At 32.5% G+C, this 14769-nt stretch overlaps 1 long non-coding RNA gene across 1 annotated transcript; it reads right to left on the bottom strand.

The window, feature by feature from the left end:
• Positions 1-4956: 4956 nt before the first annotated feature.
• LOC105988542 lies at positions 4957-9862 on the bottom strand. The gene is made up of 6 exons (XR_001175202.1): positions 9818-9862; positions 9018-9044; positions 8098-8115; positions 7367-7509; positions 6751-6794; positions 4957-5180 (listed from the first exon to the last, which is right to left on the bottom strand). It is a non-coding gene; the product is annotated as an uncharacterized LOC105988542 (long non-coding RNA).
• Positions 9863-14769: the final 4907 nt, after the last annotated feature.

Here is a 14769-nt window from a genome sequence, read left to right as displayed (position 1 = left end):
AAGTTGGTAAGATAAATATCAATAACAAAAACAATGCCATTTATAACTATGCTAAAGAACACAAACCACTTAAATACAAATCACATAAGACAAGTGTAGAATCACTAGGTGAAGTTACAAAAATGCTAATAGATGAAATAAAAAATATTTAAATATTTATATATGCTATAGTCATGAGTTGAGAGTCCACATTAAATGAAACCCATGTCTGAAATATGCCAAACTTTGAGAGGTTAATTTGAGTAGATCTAGGTGTCAATAGGTCATATTCAGTAGGTTAACCATAGAGAATCTTTCTCAGTGTACACAAAGAAATCAATGTATGGCAAGCAAAAGGTTTAAATATGAATGACAAAATAATAAAATGTCTAAGGTCTGCATCAGAAAATATCTTATTTTAGCTTAACTTATCCATTATTAGTAGTTTGCAATGAAATTATTAAAATAATATGATACATATATTATTATTTTTTTGTTTGATTTTCATGTGATATTATGTTTTCATAGTGCACTTATAAATCCACTTTACTCTTTTTTTTAGTTTTTTTTTAAATTTTATTTTATTTGTGAACATACTGTACAGAGGGGTTACAATTGCATGGGCATTGTCTTCATTAAAGGACTTGTGTTTATCACAGAAAAACATCAAGGAGGCTGAAAAGGCAATGGGGGAGACATTTGCAATACATATAACTCCATATATAAAAATATATAAGAAGAACCATTATATTACTGTGTAGGCTTATACAATACTTATGAGCTAGCTGTGTAGGTATAGACTAGTAATGTGGCCAGATTTATATTCTGTTGGAATAAGTTAGGCTGTTTAAACCTCATGCACTTGAATAGACTTCACACATACACACACACAAATAGACATATATCATGATGTCAGTAAATACATGGAAGATGGGTAATATTTTTAAATATCAGAAAAATGTAAATTACAGTCGCTTTAAAATAACAGGAAACAACCACCAGGGGGCCTCAGAGGAAAAGAGTTAGGATACCAAGAAAACAAAAGCATTGCCCTCCCATACCAACCCACAAAAGAATGATTAGCAACTGATTATTTTAAAATGTAAAGTGGCACAAGAACTCTCTATTCTTTATCTTGTGAATAATGGTTCTATTTTAGATGTACAATGTTGAAAAAATATGTTCAGTAGTATTTAAAGCACAGTAACCATGTTTGTTCAGTTACCAAGATAGACACTGACATGAGAGGATAGAGATTTGGTTCCAAATCAACTCCAAGACTGCCAACTGAAATAGAGTAGTGTGAGGTGAATGGATGGAAACTTTCTAAATAAAGAACCAGCTGTCAGAAGGATTCTGGTCAAACCAAGCTAACAGTATTTCAACTAAACACAGGCCACATGACTAGCTATCATGGGGAAGTTGTTGGGAGGAAAAATTTGGTAAGATATTGAAGATGATTAAATATAAAGGCTCTGTTTTAAAACTATTTAAAGGCTCTGTAGGGTTCTGTTTTTGAAAGTGTATTTCACAAGAAAGTACAGAGATGTAAATAGAAGGTTCAGAAACCTGACTAAAATTTTGTCAAGCAAAAATATTTGTCTGGAGCTTTGTTGGGATAAGTGCATATATATATATATATGTGTGTGTGTTCAACTTAAAATATTTCTCAATGTTCTCGAGTACTATTATTCATTTTAAGAAAAAATCAAAGGGGTGTTAATAGTTTAGGAGCTGAATTATTAATAGTAATCAGTAATTTTGAATAAACAAATTATAGTATACAATACAATGGAATATTACAGCACACACAGACACATGACACACACACACACACACATTCACATACACAAATGAATGAGCACTTACAGTTTCCAACATCCAGAATTCACTTCATTCAAGACACAAACCGTGAATCTATTTATGAATACTGAATAGCAGAGCCAAGATGCTATATAATGTCCAAAACAACTTACACACATATAGATTATTATTATTATTGTTGTTGTTGTTATATTGCTGGTATTAGAGCTTACACTCTAAGCTCTGGTATTAGAGCTGAGGTGGTCTCCCTTAGTTCTTAGCTAAGGTGCTCTACTACATCAACCATACCTCTACTTCTGGCTTTTTCTGCTTAATTGGAAAAAAAGAGTCCCACAGAATTTTCTGTCTCAGCTAGCTTCAAACCCAATCCCTAAGACTTTGAGGAAAACAACTTGAAAGCAACTTGTATATTCAACAAGATAATGAAGCTTTATTAATAAATGAATCTAGAGGGTAAATTGTATCACTACAAAAGAGATAGTCAAGACTTAATCTGATCTTAATTAGAATAATGTATTTGTAGATGTATTCAAGTAGGGATGAAGCTATGGTGGATCAGAGTGGGCCACAAATCCACTGATTGCTGTCTTTCTAAGAAAGATATTCCACAACTGATATTTGGTAGACACACACACACACACACACACACACACCATATATATATATATATATATATATATATACACACAACAAATACATATATCAACGATGTATATATATTTCAAGATTAAGATTTTCAATATTATTTCAATTCTTATCATTTAATTTTAAATAATTGAAAGCTGTATCTCAGCTCCCTGAATAGCGTGGATTATAGGTCTGAATCACAGATGTCTGGTTCTCCAGGAAACATGAATAAAGTAAAATGAGAACAATTTTTTAAAATGTAGATTCGCAAATATATCCAAGATCAGTAAATATATTTCTGGGTTCCACTAGAGCAGATGATTCGCTCCTCTTGGAATGAACAGAACGTCCTGATGACTTCTTGTTTGTGATGGGATTTCTTTTGAGTTAAATTAATCTAACTGGTTCATGGAGAGTTCCCAGCCTCAAGGAAATAATTGGAACCTTGAAACTGACCTGTCCTCATACTGTCCCTCCAATGTGTGGACTAAGGCAATGGAAATCATTATCATGTCACCTATAGTGAAAACATACTGCATCCCCAGGGAAATTCATAGATGTTAAAGAATAACATAGATGTTATTTTATTTCTGGTTTGGGAGGATATGGAAGGATTATTACAGAGTTGGGAAGGTGGCTCAGGGGTAGAGTGCTTGTCTCACATGCATAAGGCCTTGGGTTCAATTCCTCAGCACCACATAAACAGAAAAAGCTGGAAGCAGCACTGGAGCTTAAGTAGTAGAGCGCTAGCCTTGAGCTGAAGAGCCAAGGGACAGCGCCCAGGCCCAGAGTTCAAGCCCCATGACCAGAAAAAAAATAAAGGATTATTACAAATTTAAATGAGGTGACACAGTCATAACTTAAGTATAGCAATTTTCAGGTCAATTCTTGGCATTACCTTTTCAAGGAACCAAGCAAGTATATTTCTGTTTTCAGATTTTAAAAGTAAGTGGAAAAAAGTAGTAACAGAATAATTTTTTTCTCATGAGGAGAAGCTTCTTCTTCATGGGGCTACACTACAATTAAATTTTTGGGAATGTGATAGTTTCATCATCCTATGGTTAATCCTGCCTTTATTAAATTGACTACCTTATTATTCTAGAAATCATGAAACAAGATCTACAAACTATCTTGGAAGCTTGGAGAATCTATATGCTATCAGAAACAGAGAGGGTTATTCTATGAAGATTCTGACCTGCCTGTTCCATTAATTTCCTGAAAGCTTAGTATTCTGAGTAACTTGAAAAGCCTTATCTACATCGAAAAAAGTTATTTCTCCTTACAATTCATAACACTAATATAAAGGAATATATCCAGTGTTTAATTGCTTCCTTTTGATTTTTAAAGTAAAAGATATATGTTTAGGTTTATACATTTATGCATTTATATGTATATATTATAATTGGGTTGATGAACACATAATGACTCTTTTGATATATAATACAAGAGGCTTTGTCATTGAACAATATGATCTGGTAGATTTTTTTTTTTTGCTTATGTGGTGCTGAGGAATTGAACCCAGGGCCTCATGAATGCAAAGCAAGCACTGTACCACTGAGTCACCTTCCCAGCCCCATGATTTTTTTGTGTGTGGGGGTCCGGTCGTGGGGCCTGAATGCTGTGCCTGAGCACTGTCCCTCAGCTCTTCAGCTCAAGGCTAGCGCTCTACCACTTGAGCCACAGCGCCACTTCCAGCTTTTTTCTTTTTGCTTATGTGGTGCTGAGGAATCGAACCCAGGGCCTCAGACATGCAAGGCAAGTGCTCTACCACTGAGCCACCTTCCCAGCCCTGATCTGGTAGATTTAATGGCTCACTAATGGATCATGAGTGGTTGATTAGTGTAGGGTGGGAGTAGAGAAAGGCACATGTTACTGGAAACCTATTTTGAAGAAATAGCTCTTGGTTGGGCTCACGAAGACACTGGACAACATACTGTGGGTATGTAGTTGCTGTGGGTGTCAAGGTTGACCTCTAATCTATCTTGCTATAAACTGAGCTATGATCAAGTAGATTCGGCTCACACAGATTCAGATGACATCAGTAAATTGTATAACCATGCAAATTTCTGCTGTGCCAGAACAATCACATTGCTATTTCTTTCTGCATCTATAAATACGTTCATATAGAAAATATTCTATAAACAGCTGATTTTAATCATCAGCCAGAAGAGAATAGTAAAATAGAATCTTCAAAAGTGTCACAAAAATTAGCTAGAAGGTCTCTCTCTCTCTCTCACACACACACACACACAAATACACACACACACACATACTAATACACACACACACCACACACACACCACACACCCCAAACAAGATTATGTGAATACTGATGACTGGAATAATAATAGAAAAACATAGATTGTGCCTCAAAATGTAATTTATTGAAAAGAAAGAAAATCTCAGTCACTGCACACATCACCTGAAATGACAACATTAACAGAAGGAGAAATTTGGACCTTAAACAAAATTTCTGTCATAGAGAATTATTAGTAAAGCCTTTAATCCCCTCTGACCAGGTGATCTTTCATACTGGCAAGATGCAATTCTAAGTCGACAATAAATTGTCTAGGAAAAGTTAGCTGAAGGAATGGATGATATGCTATCCAAAATAGTGACTAAGTCAAGAAAATAATTTCTTGTAACACGGTGTTTTCCTACTCTGAAGTTGTAGTCAAAACCTTTGAGTAGGATGGCTTCACATGACAAATAGACAAGAGACATTCAGAGAAGAGAAATTTCAGTCACATCTGTAAAGAGAAATAGAAATAGTTGGTTAGTTACATTAAATATTTTAATCGAAAGGGAAATTCTTGTTTTATGCTATGACATGGCAAAGCAATGAGAAGAAAAGGCTTCCTGTATGTCAGAATCTTTTCGTTTTTCTTAATCTGAATTATGTAAAGCTTTCACCAATAAAAAGGGATGCTTTTAAAAATGAACTCCAAGAAATGGAGGCATGAGGTTTCTACAATTGTACTATTTACGGTTATTTTATTCTTTTTTGTTTTATACACTTCTGTTGCTGTTTTATTATTTATTTTTTATTTTTTATACCATCCCTGCTCTCCCATCCCCCACCCCCCCTCCCATGTTGTAAAGTTCATTTTTCGGCCTAACAGCTTATACATCTCATTGTTGCAATGGGCCCACTGTATCCCTATTTAAACAATCTGTTTTTCCCCTTCCCCTCCACAAATTATACCAACATCAAATACAGTGAAAACAGGGGTTATACCGTGGGGGAGGGACATACAAAGCAACAAAGAAATATCTTATAAATATGTTAGAAGCAATAGCAAGAAAGAAAAACCATTCAAGTCCTTATCTTGGGGTTCATTTCACCTAACATCAAATTATCTGAACTTTTCTGCTTGTCTCAGACATATATTGCAAATAAGGGAAACCATGGGACCTATGTTTCTTTGCGCCTGGCTTACTTCACTTAATATAATGTTTTCCAAGTCCTAACAAATGGGGCAATGTCATTCTTCTGATGGAGGCATAGAATTCCATTGTGTATATACCACATTTTCTTGATCCATTCATCTAATGAGGGGTACCTGGGTTGGTCCCATATCTTAGCTATGGTAAATAATGCTGCAATAAACATAGTTGTGCTGTCACTGTTTTTAAAATATAATTTTGTCCTGTATATACGTTTATCTGATTTGGGAAAGGGAATGGGAAGCTCAGAAATGGTGGGACAAAGGGTAAAGCAATTCACCAGTAAAACCCACTGGACACTATGTTGGAAATGAACTATACTTGGGGTTGGAAGGGAAGTCAGGAGGGGAAAATTGGGAGAGAATGAGGGAGGGGATGAGACTGTTCAAAAGGAAATGTACTCTATTAGCTGACTTATGTAGCTGTTACCCTCTCTATATCGCCTTTACAATAAAATTTTAAAAATCAAAAAAAGGAAAGCACACACATATGCACACAGACACCACCTGTGCATATGTACATAGGAATAATTAGAAGCCATAATATAGTTGATGAAGTTAAGTAAAACAAATATTAGATCCTTTCAACAGGCAAACAGTTTCACTATGTGCCTGGCTAGAGCTTTCGGCAGCCATGATCCTATGGCACAGGATCACACAATTGGGTTTACAAATCTCAAAGATATCTCTTTAGGAACAATTAACAACTTCCTCACAAATTTGTACAGCCTAATCCTGTACTATAAATTATATTAGTTAAAATTAGATGAATTTGAAGGTCAGTACTTAAATATATTATGACTTTGAAAAAGTCAAAGAGAGAGGGTATTCATGAAATTAATGAATTAATTAAATGTGCAATTTCTAAACTTACCAGGTGCAATAATTGTGGCATTCCTGAGAACAGTTTCAATTGTTCTAAAAAAATTGATAAAATCATATGATGAATGTAATTGGCAAAACAATCACTAAATCAAGCAAACATGAGTGCTACATATTTGGTCTATATGTCTAGTGAAAACTATTAAATTTGATCACCTTCAAAATACAATCATATGATTTCAGTTAGGAAAACACATCAAGACTTTAATTTAGGTCCTAAAGGTTTCCAAATCTTTGCTCTGCTACTTATGCTGTATTTTATATTTACCATATGTATGACTAGAAAAAAAACACTTAAAACTCAGTAAAATTGAAACGAAGAAATAATAAGTTACATGTTAGGACATTCCCTGTTTTCCTTTGGAGATCAACCTCATTGTAATGAATTTCAGTTTTAGCACATACAACACTGTTTCTCTGTTATTGAAAAAGAAATATAACCCCAAGACTGGAAAGCATTGTTCATTTTCTATTCTAGAAAATTCTAGTACTAGGCCATAGGCATTAATTCACCATGTTTAATCAAAATCTTATTTTTTAATATGTTCTCTGGGCTATTTTACTTTCTTTGGTAGAACACCAAAATTCAGGAATTTGAGTAAACTTACCACCACTGTGGCATGACAAATTTCTCAACGTTCTTAGGGGTAGTGGGCTTAAAGATGTCTATGATGGCTTGGACAGGAGCATCCTGCATGACTTGTGGAATGTAGAACCAAGGATTAAATGGATAAGCAAAAGCCTGGGGGTACTGTAGGGAAGAGAAGAGAGCAAAGACAAAACACAGCAGTGTATCAGCAACTGCTATTTCAAATCTATGAAAAAAAATGCATCGTCTCACTTCTTTAATGTCATTAGTCAATACTGAACTTTAAGAACCCGCACGATTTACACAGATCTGATGATCACAGCTGAGAAGAAAGCAGTCCTATGAGACTTGTTATTATTTAATTCATAATTCATGGATATTTTGGACTAGAAAGAATATGTCCTTGTGGACACTTAGGTCAAAATATTCCAAGGCCACTCAAGATGAATGAAATGAAATGACTTTGAGGAATGTTAGAACTAGAAGAAAATTAAGTTTCTGATTATTAGCCTAGTGTCTTTCCAAAAGCTAGATTTGGGGGGGTCAAAAGTTATTTTCTTTACTGAAATTTCAGAATGGATACCTCTGTTTACCTATTTTTAATATATTTGGATGGGAGAAATATTTGGTGGAATTGGGCTATAAAAACTGATGCAGCATTTGTTCTGACAATATGAAGATTAAAGAGAAGCTATTTGGACCTTCCTATTTCCATATTAGAGTATGTAGATCATTATAATATCAACTCACCTGAAGATAGAATGGGACCTGTTCATTAACAGATAGAAAATGTTTTATTATTTATATACAATTGAACACCATAATATAAACTATTGTTATCAAAAACTCTTTTTAAGAAAAAAAACTTAAAAAAGGTCACTCTTTTTTAAAAGAATTGCATAAAAATGAAACTAGTTTACTCTGCAATACAAGTGGATAATTGACTTTGTTTTTTGCCAATGAGAGATTAAAAATTCCACACAGAATTATGAGTAAAATATGATATCCACTGACAAACCATTATCACAAGATTAATTAATAACACAATGTTTTGATCTTGGAAAATAATTTCACCACTTGTTCATTCATCTCTTGTTTTAAATAATATGTAATATATAAAACATAGAAATTGAACCATATATGGCCCCCAAACCATGAAAATTCATACCAAGCTACAAACTTTAAAACTACACACATTGAGATATGGAAGTTTGAGGGTAGATATGAAATTGTAAAGTCTTTTAGTATTCCCAGAAGTGAGTAATCAGAGGTCAAAGAGGATACAAAACATGTTCATAGTTATCTGATAGAGGTATCAGGCTCTGGATTGAAAATCCAAATTGTTTCCACTACACATTACCAAAATAAAAAATTGATTTTGGACAGCAAGAATGTCATGTTACAATTTTTCTGATTTAAAAGTTTGGGCTAAAGCTATCTTCACTCAGAAATGGCTAATGACTATCCTTCCGTGTCTGCGTCCAACATGGCTCTCATCTTCCACAATGTTAGAAGTAGCACTGGAGAGGCAATTAGTAGTAAATTAGTTTCTTCAAAACAAAACCCTGAGTGCTTATAGAAAGTGTGACTCTATTTGGGGCAGTACTAAATCACACATACACACAGACACACACACAAGCACACACACGTTCTCATACACATCGATTTACCTGATGCATCACTTTCATAGGTTGTCTCTGGAAAGAAGAAAAAGAGAATCATTATTTTACTTCTTGAGACCAGATAAAAATTTAAAGTCACAAGAAATAAAAAAATTGTAAACACTTATTAGAGTTTCAGGAACAGACCCATTTTTTTCCAGTTGTTTTTGTTTTGTTTTGTTGCTTCTTTTCTAGACACATGAAGTCATTATCAGACTCTGGTGAGTTCTGAATAAGGGCTCAGTGATAATTATGGAATGGGCCTCCCTATTTATCTGAACTGCTGTAGCAATCCAGGCCTCCTAGCTACTGGTTATTAGCTTGAAAATGAAATCAGAAGCTGTGGAAGCCATGGTACGTGAGGCGTCTGTACTGTATTACTGACAAATGCACTTCATAGAGAAAACAAAGGATCAAAGGTTTTGATAGAGACAGATTCTCCAGATGATTTTTCCATATGCCCCCCCCAAGGGAACATAATTAACCTGATTTTAGGATTAGTAAAGATAAACTCCTCTTAAGAACCCAAAATTTGCAGATATTATAAAATTAAAGAATATGTCTAAAATTAATGTAACCATGGGGATTATCACTTCATTGCTTGGTTTCTAAGAGGCGATTCCATTTCAAAGAGTAGCAAAAAGCAGTTCTTGTCTTTCGAATTAATTACTATAATTTTTTAGAGATAGGGCTTGAGAAAAACTCCTCGGGAAGAAAATACATATTCAAAACTGGGAAATTATGTACAGTAAATAAATTTAAACTTCATGATATATTTTTATTTCATAAGATATATGACAAAATATTACCATTTGCATTTGGTTGTGCTGATTCATTCTGCGAATTTGCTCCTGAATAAAAGAAAATACATTTTGAATATTTAAGCATCTGTTAACATACATTTATTTACTAATTCATCATGATAATATAGTCACCCAAGGAATTTAGGATAAATTTTATTCTATGCTAGGATTATTGAAAAATATGAAAACACTTTTCTAACACTATTATTTGTTTTGTTGTTGTTGGTCATGGTGCCTGAACTCTGGGCTTGGATGTTGTCCCTCAGCTCTTCAGCTCAAGACTAGCGCTCTACCACTTGAGCTACAGTGCCACTCTTGACTTTTTCAGCTTATGTAAATTTTAAATAAAGTATTACCATCCTTGGATGAGAGCTCTGCGTTTAAAAACCATGCATTATAAAAATATAACAAGTTAAAGAAATATTAAAATATCTTAGATTAAATAAATAAATTTACCTGGGCAAGAAGAGATTGCTAAAGAAAGAAAAAATGCTTCTTTTACTGTGTTGATTATATTCATTTGCAACTAGTCAATATTTACTAGATACCAACATTCACTCCAAGTACTGGCCACACAATTATAAAATTACATGAAGCCATCATTGCACCCGCATGACTTGTAGCCTTATAGAAGTGAATGACTCACTGTAGCTTTTGTAGCTAGGATACTCATATATATTATCTTTAATGAATTTGGGGAAATCAATGATATATTGTCACCACGATATATTCTCAAGTACAATGTATGCTTCAGTGAGGTCATTAGGAGATTTGAGGTAAATGTAATTTAACTAAATTCTCATTGGCTAGTAATTATAGCTCTGATATGCAACTTTAGTCCACTTATAAATGCAAACAAATCTTTCCAGTACATAGATGTAAAATTAGATAATTATTATTAATGGTTAAAGCTAGATAAAATAATTTCTTAAGAAAAAACTTAAAATTTAAATATTAATAGACATATATTTAATATTTAAAATATTAAAACATTTAAAAAACTTTATTGTAGCTCTGCAGTGGAATATGAATTTGTATTACAAAAACAAAATATTACCACCTGGAGTTGTCTGTTTTTGATCACTCTAAAAAGCTGTTCCTGTATCAAAGAAAAATATTCTCAATTTCTCAGGTATCATTCAGCTCAACCCACTCTTTTCAGATAATTAAACAAGAATCCCACAGTATCCTCTCCCTAAGTGAAACATAAGCAACTACTAATACCACATAATTGCTGTCTTCACCATAAGTAAAATGGAATAATTTAGTGATTCCTTTTTTAAAACATTAGAAATATTACTTTTATACTTACTTTAACTTAAAATAACTACAGTGTAGATATAAATCTGAGTATTGTAATACAAGTCTTGTCAAAAATAAAATAAAAAGCTTCTTGTTTTCTGACTGAAAATTTGTTTGTCCAAATTAAATCAGAATTTTCAATGAACAAAGTTTTCAAAAAGTAATGTATTACTGTGTGGGAGGGACATACAAAGCAACAAAGAAATCATCTTATAAGTATGTTAGACACAATAGCAAGAAAGAAAAAAAAACATTTGAATCCTTATCTTGGGGTTCATTTCGCCTAACATCAACTTATCTGACCGTTTTTGCTTGACTCAGACATATACTAGATATTGCAAATAAGGGAAACCATGGGACCTATGTTTCTTTGGGCCTGGTTTACTTCACTTAATACCATTTTTTCCAAGTCTTTCCATTTCCTAACAAATGGGGCAATGTCATTCTTCCTGATGGAGACATAGAACTCCATTGTGTATATACCACACTTTCTTGATCCATTAACCCCTGTTTTCACTGTATTTGATGTTGGTATAATTTGTGGAGGGGAAGGGAAAAACCAATTTTGTTTAAATAGGGATACAGGTGGACCCATTGCAACAATGAGATGCACAAGACATTTATGATGAAAACGAACTTTACAACTTTGGTGCTGGGTGGAGGGGGGGATAAGAAGGGGAAACAAAGGAGGAGGCAACAATGCTTGATATGTAATGTGCTCATTACCTTGCTCATGTAATTGTAACCCCTCTGTATGGTATTTTCACAATAAAAAATATGAAAAAAATAATGTATTTTATACTATGTAACCTTTGTCTGGAATTTGTTATGTGCTATGAGTAATAAATGAATTTATATCATTAAATATTATTATTAATTGATTACTATTATTTTGTTAAATATACTCATTTTCAATCTATTTTATACTTTACCTTTTATACTTACCATAAATAAATAAGCCTAATGTATATTCCAGTGGTAAATAATAGAGATTTTTACTAAAAGCTTTACTAAGCTCATTGTGGCCAAACAGAAGCCATAAAATAAAATAGCCAACTGAAAACATGAAATATATACTCTGAGTAAAATAGTTGTTATATTTGTTTTTAGAAAAGAATGAGTAAACTTTAAAGTCCTTCAAAATTCCTACTATCGATTAAAATCCAGCATATACTAAGAAGAATTCAATACACTATTATTTATATTTTGATATCTCAGCTTTTGATAAACTTTGATGAAGTCTTACCAGATAGTGCTGTCTGGACATCTCTTCAGTAGAAATGTGCTTCTGCTAAAGAAAATAAAGATTATTCAAGTAAATTTAATTGTACAAAAATATGGCAGTAATTTTAATTTTAATTTAGTGACTATAGCTTACCTCAGTGTTAATGGAAGCATCTTCCTTAATAAAGATAAAAACATGCAAACATTTAATACTTTGGGGTAAGACTATTAATCACCCAGGGACTATTCATAAATAACTATAACATGTAAAATCCCAGTCAGTTAAGATGAATAATTTGGGTTATGTATTCTGTTGTTTTCCTTTTCTAACTGCTTTTGCCAGAAGGTGGGTGGAAAGTAATATTTTTATTGAATTATTAGACCCTACATACTTTTCTTGGTTCAGTTTTTAATTTTGTAACCTAGATGAAGTCATTCTTCCAAAGTCAGAGTGAAGGATCTCTATATCATCTATGCTTGCTAGGGAATGGAATGAATGGTTGCTAGATGTATAGTCAACTGATTTCTAATCACAGAATGTAAAATGTATACATCATTGGTTTCAAAGGCAATATATTGTTGGGATTGTTAGTGATAGTTATATTAGAACCTGGGAAAGACAATAAGTAGAAATTAATCAAATAAAGGACACAAAACACTAGGATATCACATGTATTCAGGTTGACTTGTCTGTCCAGTAATAGTTCTGTGAATTTGTTTTCTTTTGACAACTAGCTGCTTTCTTACTTTGTTGATGATTATGTACTAAAATTAGGATAATATCACCTACAAAGTGCCAAGAACAATGGGAATCTGGAACCCTCAGATTACCCTGTTTCAAACTCTGAATTAATATTAAAATCATTTACCTCACTTGATGAGCTGCTGCTACATGCTCTCTGCTAAGAGAAAGAAAGTGTTATGATGCTTAGATTTTTGAAGGACACTTAGTTCAGTGTCATCACAGAGATTGCTCACTCCTAGAACATCATAATTGTGTGACAAATAAAGAGCAACTGTAATATATTGTCATGGAGTGTCAATTTTACCTGAAAAAATGCTAAAGGAAAACTGACTAACTTCCAAGAAAACTTAAAGATTCATTATTTTATTTTCACTTATTAAAATATTATTTTCACTTATTAAAACTAATCAATGCCATAATATAGAATGTCAACAATATAGATTTTTGTGATGCAAACAAATAATGAAGCAAACTACTATGTGTGATGTGTAAAAGTGTAAAAATCTTTAAAAATAAAAACACCTTACCGTAGGGTCCACGGCAACATGTTCCTTAAGAAAAGAAAAGAGAGGGACTTTATATTCTAATGGCAATAGTAAGATGTAAAAATAAAATTGCCAAAGGAAATAGATGACAAAATAGAAATTTGAGGCAAAAATTTAAGAAATAAGAAAAAATATTTTCAACTTCGGTCTGAGCTGATTAAAGAAATTATCTTTCTAGTTCACATTTTTAAGTTTAGTGAAAATTATTTGAATACTTCCATTGTGACAAATACCTATTAGAATATTAGCACTTTTCCTTTCAGCTAGTATAAATTAGTTTTTGGACATTCTACAGAAACATTTCATTAAAAAAATCACATGATAAATGTAAATGCACCCAAAGAAAGTATGGTTCAATGGTATAAAAATAACTCAAGCAAAATGGATTTTTTTCTTCACTTTCATGACCAATCAGCACAAAGAGTGGTGATTTTATATATTAAAAATACATTGCAAATATTTGTTGATTTAGTTACCTAATTACAAAGAGAAATTATTTATTCATTTTCACAAGAAATACTTATTTTCTTTTCATATTGAGTTGAATAGTGTTAAACTAAAGTGCTTTACCTCAATAGATTCCATTGTAGTTTCTTGATTCTAACAAAAAGACATCATGAATCAAAAACAGTTAAGAAGATAGATGTTTTTTAATCTCATGAAATTTGAACACTATGTAGTCTTTCACTACTAAATCAATCAAATACAATCCAGGCCAAAAAAGAAGAATTATAAAGTGTTAATATACAAAACATTCTTCAGGTACATATATTGCTTTATAAAAATATCTCCAATGAAGAATTTCGTTACTTTTACTTAGTATAGGTTAGGTGGATCATGCTTTATTTATTTATTTATTTCTGCAGTTACTCATTAATGTTACTTATGTATGATTTATGCATGCATTTGATTATCATTCAATCATATAGATATCATCATCATCATAGCTACATAGGTATGTCCATAAAATCAGTAGACATTTAAATTCTCAATAGAATTTATTAGTTATTTTTAATATGTGATTTAAGAATGTCAAGAATAGGATAAATTCTCCCATAAGGAGAAAAAGTCAAATAAAACATTTCCCTATTTTAAATATATGTATTTTTGTCACACTACTTTTTTAATGCATCCTTTGGTAC

Source organism: Dipodomys ordii, unplaced genomic scaffold (genome assembly GCF_000151885.1).
Source record: "Dipodomys ordii isolate 6190 unplaced genomic scaffold, Dord_2.0 Scaffold49, whole genome shotgun sequence".
Taxonomy (NCBI): domain Eukaryota; kingdom Metazoa; phylum Chordata; class Mammalia; order Rodentia; family Heteromyidae; genus Dipodomys; species Dipodomys ordii.
This window is presented reverse-complemented; position numbering and strand designations above follow the sequence as displayed.